General features: G+C 37.0%; 1 protein-coding gene across 23 annotated transcripts in view; it reads left to right on the forward strand.

Annotated features, from left to right (window-relative positions):
* Nucleotides 1-13690, forward strand: part of grh (grainy head) — a 663099-nt gene that overhangs the window by 599576 nt on the left and 49833 nt on the right. The window lies entirely within an intron of this gene.

A 13690-nucleotide genomic window follows, 5' to 3' on the forward strand; every position in this document is an offset into this window, starting at 1 on the left:
CTCGAATCGTTATTACGCCTACCTGATTTATTTCGTTTGCATCATATTCATAGATAAAATAAAATAATAACATTTGAGAAGAAATACTCCGTTGTTGTGTTATATATTATCCCTCGTTCTTTGCTTTTTAACTGTCATGAGTTTATATATTTTTTTGGGTACCTAGTTTTTGTATGTTAAAAGTGGGCGAGTACATGACAGAAGCAGGTGTCGAGCGCTGGGATTTTAGAAGTAAATTGGAGTTCGCAGCAAGGTCCGACCATAAAAAAAATTCGTGTGAACTTACCAACAATTCCTGCTTCAGTTTTTAACACATCATTATAGGCAGGGGTCTGAAAACCTAGTTCCTCTAAGGTATTAGTTCTGATGTCAAACCTCGTCCGGTGCCCGCTCGCTCTAATCCTTATCCTAATAAGATGATATGCAAAGGCGTTTTTCATTTTCTCATACTTTGAATCAGACTAGGATCTCGTGAATCTTGCGACACTTTCAAACATGATGCGCCGAGTCCCATTGAACGTAAATTCTTGAGGAACCCACCAAGTATAATACTCACGAACTCCCACCTCTTATCAAAAAAAAGGGTTTCCAAGAAGTTTCATTACCTTTCAGCAGTGTGCCGGAAAATTACATATTATAAGTATACCACCGTTTCTTTTGTCTCCGAAAAATTGCTGTTGCGATGTGAGGAATTGTCTTTCTTCAACTATATCCTAATCCAAGTAGGTAGATCTTAAAAAAGATTCAATATCCTATTTTGTAATACAAGCGCCACAAGCTAATAGAAATCTGCAGTACTGATGTCATATACACTTAAAAAACCTCGAGCATTTATAAGGCTTAGGAGTCCAAGAATCTCCTCCGCCCCTGAGGCGTAAAAATTAGATACATAACGAATTAGCTTAGCGGCCATACCAATTCCTTAGCTGTTACAATAACCTACCATGTGAATTACGAGGAACGCACTCCAGACTTGTTAAATTTTCATAAACCACCTTCCAAATGTTATCACCTTGATCCCACAATCCCAAAAGCAGCCTTATATCCAAAAAAATGGTCGTCCTATGTCTGGCATTTTACTCAGCCACTCGTATCTGACCCTTGTCCCTTTGATGGTGCAGGCTTTGGACTTAAAAGTATTGCTAGTAAGCTTAGCTCCCTACTCAGCTATTGCTCCACTGCTTTCATGTGGCCCACAAATTCGAAATCAAGTTAAATTCTTACCCTTGAACTCTCTAGTCCATAGCTGTACAAGCATTCTCTCTAGAATGCGCCCAAGCATATTGTATTTCTAATGTCAGAAGATGGTTGCATAATATGCGCATCCTCTCAGGAACTCATATAAACTGACTGAGAGTGCTGAAAAGTGTATCAGATGATCCAAAAGTTCCTCAAGGAAACAAGAAAATAAGGACTAGGATGACCTTGAAAGCTCAGTGATCTTCGGTGATTGTCTTTGTTGATACAACACCTACAATATAACACTATGCTCAATCTTAAAAATAATACGTCTAGAATGCCCTATTCCCTTCACACCTTACCCAGACCTGAGTCCATTATAAGTATTCTGAAATATGAAGGAGTGTAGTGCTGGTTCCTTGGTAAAATATGTCAAGAGGTTTCTATGTCAGGGCTCTATAATTTATATCTCTTTGTGTTTTCTCTTAAGTGCATCTTATTATTTGTAATGGTACTCGGACCTATGACAAAACAAAATGGTTTTTTATAGCAAATGTTTTTTTTTTTTTTACCAGGCAACTCGCTTAAAAAGACTAATTGATATCTTCGATACCTCTGTGACCAGGTACCCAAGCAATCTGCAAAGAAAACCAGCAGTCTTTTCATTGCCCTTAGCGCTATTTTGGCTTCGCCTAGTAACTCTATGATAGAAAATATGTTTATTGTAAATCCTCAGAAAGTCCAGATAAAGGTGTAAGTTGCATCTGATAAAAATACATCCATTAATACAAATACAAATTACGATAACATTTTATTGTTATTCCCCATATCGTGTATCTAAGGCTTGAGTGATATGTTTTGAAAAAAACATTTTTTCGTTTTCAAGCCATCAAGTCACTTCAACTTACGGTATATCGCAATTTTGACATTTGGGGTTGCAGTACCTCACATTCATATTCAGCACTATATAATGTCCGATAATTCCCTGAGAGTTGGAGCAACTCACAAATTTTCATTCACAAGAAAAAAACTGCTCGCGTTTGTTATACTTAAAGTTATAAACCGAAGTCTTCTATTCTTTGCAATTAATAGCTATTTTCTTAATCATCACTCACAATAACTATAAAAAAAAAACGAAAATTCGTCTTAGCAGCTTAGTTGTACAATGAGTCATATGTGACCCATTTCGTATTTTTGTTAAAATCGATGAGTCATATATGACTCATTCGAAATGCAAAGTTAACATCTCCGCTCGTAAGTCGCTGCAAGGCCAACAGTATTGATATTATTCAAAGATTTAAAAAAAGTTTTGGAAATTCTTTAAAACATTACACTTTATCGATATATATATATTTTTTCTCCTTATGCATTTTTACTTTTTACTTGTTTTTAAACATCTACATAACACCCAATTTCTCCCAATTCTCCTTTCACTTGTTATAAAATGCAAATTTTACAAAAATACCTTGAAATGCACTTTTTCCTGCATATTGTTTTAAAATCATTTGTTTGTGTGTGAATATATGCGTGGGCTACCAATCAGCCAGCAAGCAGCCATCAATGTCTGCCATATATGAACCAAAATCAACAAAAAAGGTTCAAACAAATAAGCCGAAAAATGTTGTTAAAGGGTCGCGACATTGATTGTCAGCAAGAGTAACGTATAATAAACATTACAGTGATAATAAAGCAACAACAGCATGCATTTAATATAAAGTAACAATAGTTGTAAAATGCAAGCTGCAAAGCAGAACACAAAATAAACGAAAAAAAATCCAAATAAAAATGGAACAAAAAAGAAATCGTAATATAATAGCAGCAACAAGTGTGACCTTAAAAACCTTTTCGGCCTTTATGCAGCGTTCACTTTTGCATGTGTGTGTGTTTGTGTGTGTGTTACATATGCCTATAAAAGTATACACTTGGCTGCCTTCTGCTGTTACACTGGCATGCCTGGTAGCTGTTTTTCCTTTTTTCGGTTCGCAAAATAATCAAAAAACAAATACATCGCCACTACTTGTAACGCGCAGGGACCAGGCCATGCTTTTTTAATTTTGTTATTTTTTATTTTTTTTTTTTATTTTCCATGTTGTTTATTTTACTTTGATTGGCCTTCAAAAATGTCCTGCCTGTTTTTTTTTCCTTTGTTGTAAATAAAGTGTGTCAACCCTTCACTTTTTGATTGTGCGCAGCGAAATAAGTTCACTTTTATTGTTTGATTTAGCTGTTGTGACTTAAAAGCGATATGTAAAATGAAACAAGCGTTTTTAAACAAACATTTTCACTTCTCGCTAATATTTTGATTTTAACGCATTTCATTTTTTGATATTTCTTTTTGCTACATATTTTTAATTTAAATATTTATTTACACGTTTGTTATCGCGTAGTAAGCGCTGATGTCAATTTTAACTTATTGCAATATTTAAGTTCAGTGGAAATTTTAAAAGCATTTTTAACGATGCTATAAAAAATTATATAAGTAACTTAACACTTTTTTTCTGCATATCATTATATTCGCTAAACACAAAAACAAATGTGCATTAGGTTGTGCTGAAAAAAATTAAAGATCCGCGCCTTCATTTGTCATTTATATCGAGAGGATCTTGGAGCTCTTTTGTTTTTGCAAAACAATCGATATTGTATTTTTATTGCAGTTTGCTATAAGACTAATTTTTTTAAAATATGAATACTAGGTAGGTAGGTAGGTGAAATGGCTGCGACCCTGGTCGCCCAAGTAGCTATTTAAAGCCATTTTGATGCCATGTAACTCGTCTAAAAACCTACAGAATATCACGGTCAATTTATTACAACCAGCCAGAGTTGTTGATAAAATGAAGTATATTCGGGATTGCTATCACAGATAACTCTCTGAGGTCTTCTAGAAACGGGGTTCCAAGTAACCTTAGCCGAGCTCTAGCTAGAGCCGGGCATTTACACATAAAGTGTTCTACTGTCTCCCTGGCATTTGGATCTTTGCAGCTTCTGCAGTGGTCGTTATACGGAATGCCCATCTTTTACGCATGCGTACCTAGTGCCAAATGACCGGTGCAGTCCTCTTTCCATCATAGTTTGGTCAAATGGATTTTGACATTGCAATGAATATTAGACTCCCTGATGAAGATGCGGAAGCATTAAAACGCTTAGAAATATACAGAAAACTTTAATTTTCCCTCTAGCTTATGGGCTATTTTTAAGTTTTACTAAATTTAAGGCGTAAAAAACTTCAAAAATCCCAAAAGAGATTGTTACTTTAAAAGTTTTTGTTTATCGTATTAACCCTTCAGCTGCCCAAAGACAACAAACCAGTTGCGATATTTGATTAAAAATACTTAATTGAATTTAATATTACATGGGTGGTTTTTTTATTATTAAACAAATATTTATATATTATTAAAATGGTTTGGCGCTAAATTAAAATTAAAATTTTCATCAAAATTTTTGTGCTTCATGATTTTTTGTTTTTATTGTGTTCGATTTTAACCAAGAGTGATTTTCAAAAACTAAGCTTTAACCACTTTAAGCACAAAATTTTAAATTTTGCGAAGGTTTTAAAGAATTTTTATACTCAGTTGAGCAGAGCTCACAGAGTATATTAAGTTTGATTGGATAACGGTTGGTTGTACATATATAAAGGAATCGAGATAGATATAGACTTCCATATATCAAAATAATCAGGATCGAAAAAAAATTTGATTGAGCCATGTCCGTCCGTCCGTCCGTCCGTCCGTCCGTCCGTCCGTCCGTCCGTCCGTCCGTCCGTCCGTTAACACGATAACTTGAGTAAATTTTGAGGTATCTTGATGAAATTTGGTATGTAGGTTCCTGAGCACTCATCTCAGATCGCTATTTAAAATGAACGATATCGGACTATAACCACGCCCACTTTTTCGATATCGAAAATTTCGAAAAACCGAAAAAGTGCGATAATTCATTACAAAAGACAGATAAAGCGACAAAACTTGGTATATGGGTTGACGTTATGACGCAGAATAAAAAATTAGTAAGATTTTGGACAATGGGCGTGGCAACGCCCACTTTTACAAGAAGGTAATTTAAAAGTTTTGCAAGCTGTAATTTGGCAGTCGTTGAAGATATCATGATGAAATTTGGCAGGAACGTTACTACTATTACTCTATATGTGCTAAATAAAAATTAGCAAAATTGGATGAAGAACACGCCCACTTTTTAAAAAAAAATTTTTTAAAATTCAAATTTTAACAAAAAATTTAATATCTTTACTGTATATAAGTAAATTAAGTCAAAATTCAACTCCAGTAATGATATGATGCAACAAAATACAAAAATAAAAGAAAATTTCAAAATGGGCGTGGCTCCGCCCATTTTCATTTAGTTTGTCTAGAATACTTTTATTGCCATAAGTCGAACAAAAATTTACCAATCCTTCTCAAATTTGGTAGGAGCATAGATTCTATGACGGTAACTGTTCTCTGTGAAAATGGGCGAAATCGGTGGAAGCCACGCCCAGTTTTTATACACAGTCCACCGTCTGTCCATCCGCTCGGCCGTTAACACAATAACTTGAGCAAAATCCGATATATCTTTACTAAACTTAGCCCACGTACTTACCTGAACTCACTTTTTCTTGGTATAAGAAATGGGCGAAATCTGACCATAACCACGCCCACTTTATCGATATCGAAAATTACGAAAAATGAAAAAAATGTCATAATTCTATACCAAATACGAAAAAAGGGATGAAACATGGTAACTGGATTGATTTATTGACGCAAAATATAACTTTGGAAAAAACTTTGTAAAATGGGTGTGACACCTACCATATTAAGTAGAAGAAAATGAAAAAGTTCTACAAGGCGAAATCAACAGCCCTTGGAATCTTGGCAGGAATACTGTTAGTGGTATTGCATATATAAATAAATTAGCAGTACCCGACAGATGATTTTCTGGATCACCTGGTCCACATTTTGGTCGATATCGCGAGAACGCCTTCACATATACATCTAAGGGCCACTCGCTTTTAAAACCCTCATTAATACCTTTAATTTGATATCCATATCGTACAAAAACATACCAGAGTCACCCCTGTCCCACCCTAATGGCGATATCTCGAAAAGGCGTCCACCTATAGACCTAATGCCCACTCCCTCTTAAAATGCTCAGTAACACCTTTCGTTTGATACCCATATCGTACAAACATTCTAGAGTCACCCCTGGCCCACCCTAATGGCGATATCTCGAAAAGGCGTCCACCTATAGACCTAGTGTCCACTCCCTCTTAAAATGCTCAGTACCACCTTTCGTTTGATACCCATATCGTACAAACATTTTAGAGTCACCCCTGGCCCATCCTAATGGCGATATCTCGAAAAGGCGTCCACCTATAGACCTAATGCCCACTCCCTCTTAAAATGCTCAGTAACACCTTTCGTTTGATACCCATACCGTACAAACATTCTAGAGTCACCCTTGGTCCACCTTTATGGCGATATCTCGAAAAGGCGTCCACCTATAGAACTAAGGATTACTCCCTTTTAAAATACTCATTACCACCTTTCATTTGATACCCATATCGTACAAACACATTCTAGAGTCACCCTGGCCCACCCTAATCGCGATATCTCGAAAAGGCGTCCACCTATAGACCTAATGTCCACTCCCTCTTAAAATGCTCAGTAACACCTTTCGTTTGATACCCATATCGTACAAACATTCTGGAGTCCACCTTGGTCCACCTTTATGGCGATATCTCGAAAAGGCGTCCACTTATAGAACTAAGGACTACTCCCTTTTAAAATACTCCTTACCACCTTTCATTTGATACCCATATCGTACAAACACATTCTAGAGTCACCCTGGCCCACCCTAATGGCGATATCTCGAAAAGGCGTCCACCTATAGAACTAAAGCCCATTCCCTTTTAAAATACTCATTACCACCTTTCATTTGATACCCATATCGTACAAACACATTATAGAATCACCCCTGGTCCACCCTAATGGCGATATCTCGAAAAGGCGTCCACCTATAGACCTAATGCCCACTCCCTCTTAAAATGCTCAGTAACACCTTTCGTTTGATACCCATATCGTACAAACATTCTAGAGTCACCCCTGGCCCACCCTAATGGCGATATCTCGAAAGGGCGTCCACCTATAGACCTAATGCCCACTCCCTCTTAAAATGCTCAGTAACACCTTTCGTTTGATACCCATATCGTACAAACATTCTAGAGTCACCCCTGGCCCACCCTAATGGCGATATCTCGAAAAGGCGTCCACCTATAGAACTAAGGATTACTCCCTTTTAAAATACTCATTACCACCTTTCATTTGATACCCATATCGTACAAACACATTCTAGAGTCACCCTGGCCCACCCTAATGGCGATATCTCGAAAAGGCGTCCACCTATAGAACTAAAGCCCATTCCCTTTTAAAATACTCATTACCACCTTTCATTTGATACCCATATCGTACAAACACATTATAGAATCACCCCTGGTCCACCTTAATGGGGACATCTCGAAAAGGCGTCCACCGATAGACCTAAGGCCCACTCCCTCTTAAAATGCTCAGTAACACCTTTCATTTGATACCCATATCGTACAAACAAATTCTATAGTCAGCCCTGGTCCACCTTTATGGCGATATCCCTAAATGGCGTTCATCCATAGAACTATGGCCTACTCTCTCTTAAAATACTCTTTAATACCTTTCATTTGATACACATGTTATACAACCACATTCCAGGGTTACCCCAGATTGATTTTCCTTATTTTGTCTCCATAGCTCTCAACTGAGTATGTTATGTTCGGTTACACCCGAACTTAGCCTTCCTTACTTGTTTTTTTTTAATTTCAAAATTTTGAAGAATTTTTGCTTTCTACTATTAGCTCAAAGTTTTAGAAGGATGGCAACGCTTTGACCCCTTTTTGCACACAATTTTAAACTTTTTTCGGAATTCTTTAAAAATTTGCTTTCTAATATTAGCTCGAAGTTTTAGATATTTTTCTGTGGCAACTCTGTACAATTTTGGCCACAATGTTTTGTTTGCGTTTTCTTGTGATTTTTTCTAAATTTCCTTTAGCTGACAACTCTGGTCTCATTTGAAAATGTTAGGTATGATATATGAAACCACGCAATCACTAAACTAAGTGGAAAAATAAGCTTAAGCTTATTTGAATTTTGTCCGATAAATATAAGGAAAAAATAAGACATGTTTCCTTTATTCTTCTACGCGTTTCGATGCCCAAGCGCACTCTTCAAGGAGATCAATTTTATTTTTTGTTTTATTTGTAAAGCTGGCAAGCTCTTTTCAAATAATTGTCGTAGCTCCTAAGGGTAATGATTTTAAAAATACTTTTTTTTTTGCGTATTTTTATTCTAATACTATTTTTTTTTCAAAGCATGGCCACCTTGTTACCATTTTCACGCTTTTTATTATTGGCCGAAACATAGAGTACAATTGTTTTTATTTTCTAATGGCGCCAGAAAACCTTGCTTTCTTCTTCAATTCCCACCATACCTATTTGCAGCTTATTTTACCCAAAATTTGTTTACACAAATTTTAATGTATTTCCAATCTTTCCTCCTTATAATTTTTTTTCTTATCCTTTGTGATTACACCGATTTTTATTACTACTCATACTATATTATTATTACAAAATATATGTAAAAGATATATGTGCGTAGCCCAATTTGTTGTTGTACTGATTGTATAGCTGTTCAACGCAGTTACGCCCTGTAATTGCGGAATTATCAGTCCATTAATTATATATCCTCGGGAACGCAGCGCTACGCACCTATATTAAGGAGAATTATGTATGTGTCTGTATATGCGCATGGATGTTCGTGGTCAACTTACAAATAATTGGATGCTTTTTAATGCTGTACAAGCGCGCCCTATCGATCGCAAGTGGTAGAGAAAACAAAAGTTATATAAACGCTTCAAAAAAATTGGGCGGAAATATCCCCAAAAACATGTATACAAACTCATTTGCGATGTTTGTATGTGATAAATGAGCTGAAGTAGGGAGGTGCAGCGCAGCCTAAAGGCGGTAGCCCACTCTTTAATTTGTATATAATTCTTTTAGTTATAAAACCATGTTATCAGTTCATATAATTAAAGTAATTGTTGTTAATTTAGTATTTAAAAAAACCATTTCTCCATTCATTCATGAACAAAATATTTTGACAACGCTTATTTGAACTGCAGTCAGCAAACATTCTGCTCACACAATCGACACTTCAATCTTATATTATGCGCGCATTGTTGTGCCAAAAATGAAGAAAATACCAAAGCGCCTACCGCTACGAACTGCGCCCTGCATTAAATTTCACAGCATTACATGGCGCGTTACTGTGCACTACATACTTCAGTCACGTGATCTATGCGTTGCACTAACCAACATCAATTTCGCTTGTGTCTGCAATAAATTTCGGCACTTCTGCCACTTCACGCCAGCTGTAGCAAAGAATAAAAAAAAAGTTGGCAGCATCTGGCGGCATCGTTTCGCATTGAAAAAGATATCGATCGCTATAACGACCCTGACTGTTGCCAAACACAACAAGGTGCAGCCGATAGAATGTAATCAATATTATAGCGCTTGATATCAGTATCAACAACAAGATTGAAAAGGAAAAAAAATATATATTTGTTGTGCGCAATAACGGCACAAGTGTGGCTTTTAAGTGAATTTATAGCGCCCAGTTTGAGCGCACTGCAGCGACAGACTGCGCGTTTAAAAACACAAAGAGCGCCCAAAACAACAATAGTTTGTAAGATGAACTGTAAACTTAGCGCTATGCAACTTGTAACACTTTGGTTATGTAAGGCGGCTATAACGCGTCAGGTGCGCGCGCTATACTTGTGTGTGAAGCGGCCACAGCAATATGTTGCGCGCGCTCAAAAACCATAATTGTTTGCAAGGAACTTTATGAAACGCACTGTACATCATAAAAAATTATCATATCCGCCTGCTAAATGCGGCGCAAATTAGAAGTAACCCATGCAACAAAACTTAATTTCCAAACGCGTGTAAACGCAATTATAGTTCATAGTGTGTGCGCACGTCTTTGGCAATTTTCCCTTAATCTATTCACCAATTCAGCGCAACAAATTCTCGCATTACGTGGCATAGTAAGCGCGCGTGCACCGCTTTGCGCTTATCGTCATATTTACCGCTTCATTAGCGATTTCCTATGCTGCTAATTCCATCAGCGGCGCTATCTAATCTGCAATGAAATTACCATGCGCTGTCGTCATTTTTTGTCGTTGCCGCGCGCCTTCTCCTTACCGATTGCCTTCTTCTTGGCGCTGTTGTACAAATGCATAAATTATAATAACCGTTAAGCAGCGCTTATAGCACTCAAATATATTTTAAGTGTGTGCAACATATCCGCTCCATGCGCTTTTTTTGTGTCCAAGTCTTAGCTAAACATTTACATGCCACAATGCTGCCTTTGCCGCGCGCTGTCAATGATGCGCATCAAAATCGAAGCGAAATCTGTATGCAATAACAACAGCAAAAGTAATAACATATACAAATTCACTTTGGCTACAGCTGCCACAATTTGATTGCGTCTTTTTTCTCTCTTTTCTTTGATGTTGCATTATTTGCTGCATGCAACATGGCTATTAACTTGTTGCGCCTGCACACCAACACTAACTTATACGCCATAAATTTCTTTAGAAGGAAGCTATGTTTGGCTGTGCAGCTTCGCACAGCTATGCACATTTGGCTCCATTGACTTTTTGGTGGTATTGGTCAACACACCCGCTGCTACAGCTAATTCTACGAAAATGTATATTTCTACTGCTGTTTGCAAGAAAGCTCTAATGCGAAATTGACATGTTGCCTGCAATTGAATGAATGACAAGCGGACAGACGAATGATGCTACGGACGTTGCCTGTAAGCGTTGTTGGTAGTAGCATACATAGGCATGCGCATCATACTTGCAAGCATTTACTAACCTACAAGAACACTTGTGCTCAAGTTTAACAGCTGCTTATGACTAAACCGTTGCTTAGTTGGTTTTATATATTTGATATAATAGTCATAGCTCTTGCGCTTTTCGCCAGCAGGAGGTTAATGAACATACAGATGGCATCATAATGTGGCAATGATAAAAGTTGCACAGGTGGCTGCAGAAGAGATATTATAATCCGAAATAGTAATGAAAGCTTATACAAAATAATATGGAAAAAATTTGCTAAAAGGACAATGGAAATAATCGTATAGATGGTAATCCTAAGGAAGCTCAGCCTACGCGCGCTGGAATAGTTTATCCTTCTAATAGTTTGACAGCCATTTGAAGAGATGTAAAGAAATGTGGCCTATTTTAAGGCGCATCTGATATTTTTTTTTTTTTTTTGATATTTATAGTACTCAATGTTAGAAATTGTATAAATTAAAATGAAGGTTTGCTTGCGTTCTCTGCAGCCATCTGATGTCATGTAAAACTTGTTGCCGAAAATTTTACGACAAAAAAACACGGAATCTAAACATTATACCAGAGTCCAACATCGCGAATCACATGGTCGAAAATGAATATTCCCCAGCAAACATCAATAAAACAGTCAGGGTCCTTCACACAAAAGCAAGAGGCCGACGTCTGAACATACTAGAAAACATGGAAATCTACAAACAGAAAACATTCGACAGTAGAATAATAAACGAACACATAAACATAATTTCTGACACAATATTTGAACTTTTGAAACTTCTTCACAAGAAACAAAGTAATCACACAGGTACAACAGACAAACACACAATAACAGATAAACAAAAAACAATAAACAATTAATGCGCCAAAGCAACAAACACACAATGAAAGTCAACCGACTAGAATTACTGACTTTTACCTGCCTCAATCAGCGATAAAAATAGATCAGTAAAAGCCACCCTCGTGTCTGAATGAATACACAGCACATACACATAAATATATACAAACATCCATTTTGACAATACCTGCTCATGTACCTACGAACTGTAAATACAAGACAAACGACAGCAACAGATCAGAACGAAAATCGACATTGATGACCGCACAACGCCGAAACCGGTTTGTCTCGAAACCAAATTTGACAAAAAAAAAATAAATGAAAGGCGCGATAGCCTCCGAAGAGAATTTAGGACGAGCTTCTCTCCCAATTTTCATCGTGCTCCTCTTGATTTTCCCTACAAATTGGCCGGAGGGGAGCTACATGTTTTATGCCGACTCCGATCGGCATCCGCAAGGCAGAAGAGTTTTCACTGAGAGCTTTTTATGGAAGAAATTCACTCGGAACGCTTGCCAAACACTGCCGAGGGGCGACCCCGCTTAAAAAAATTTTCTTCTAATTGAAAAACCTTTTTCTAAAATTTTGATGTTGCTTTGTCCGGGGTGCGAACCCAGGGCACACGGTGTGGTAGGCGGAGCACGCTACCATCACACCACGGTGGCCGCCGCCAAATTTGACAAGATATGGAGAAAAACATTTTTTTTTTTTTATGACGAAAAACCGTTCCAATATACATCATTTATCCACCCTGTCAGAAAATCAACAACACAGTGAAATAATACTAAGTGGGGCTACAATTAAGTCGCAAATTTGTCAGTTTGAGAGATATATCAATATATATAAATAAATGTTCAACAACTTTAAGCGCATTTGAGACTATTCCAAATATTTGAACAACTATACAAAGAAGTTAAGAGCTGTACCTCTTAAACTATTGCAGTTTCTGCAGTACAACGAGCAGCGTGTTTGATTTCCTTATTACACCCCTTTCACATATTCTCGCACCCCACATATCCTGAATTATTACTCAACAGTTAACAGTTGACATAAGTAGCTCATAGGCGCATATTCATAGAACGTAGAACGAGTTTTGTCTGGAATTGCGCATAGTTATGCAATGGGAGTATTAGTGATCGGCATAAGTTGAGCAGAGGTTCACACAATAGCCGAATAACTGAGGGCGACCAAGGGTCATAGTAAGCAGCGGGAAGTACCGAAACAGTAACATATTGTTGTTATTGTTGTAGCGATAAATACAATACAAGAAGTTTTTCATTAAGGTACTAGTCCGACTTATGCTTGAAACGATTTAATATGACTATATGGAATCTTCTAGGCCATGCTTCATTTGAATTTCAATTTTTGGAGACCCAAACTGCAAATCTTCATCTTTCTTATGTCGATCATGGTAAAGCGGTAGCAAATTGCATTTCACTGTTTGCGACTGCTTTTTATTGATCAGTAGCCCATGCGACTTGCGCTGATATACTGTAGTATGGTTTTAGGCGCAGATATGAAATTACAGTTGGGGTCGGATTATTGTAATGCCAAAGAGGATAAATTATGATAAGGGACGTCACTCGTTACTCGCTGCCATTTGATCGATGTTTTCTAAGAGGTATTCGCTGGTTTTTTTTTTTTTGCGAGATGTACATAAAATGTCTTCTATACACTTTCGTGGGATATTTGTGTTTATTTTTCCGACTGCATATAATTAATTAATTAATTCTTTTTCCAAAAATTACAGTT

This window comes from Eurosta solidaginis, chromosome 3 (genome assembly GCF_040869045.1).
Source record: "Eurosta solidaginis isolate ZX-2024a chromosome 3, ASM4086904v1, whole genome shotgun sequence".
Lineage (NCBI taxonomy): Eukaryota > Metazoa > Arthropoda > Insecta > Diptera > Tephritidae > Eurosta > Eurosta solidaginis.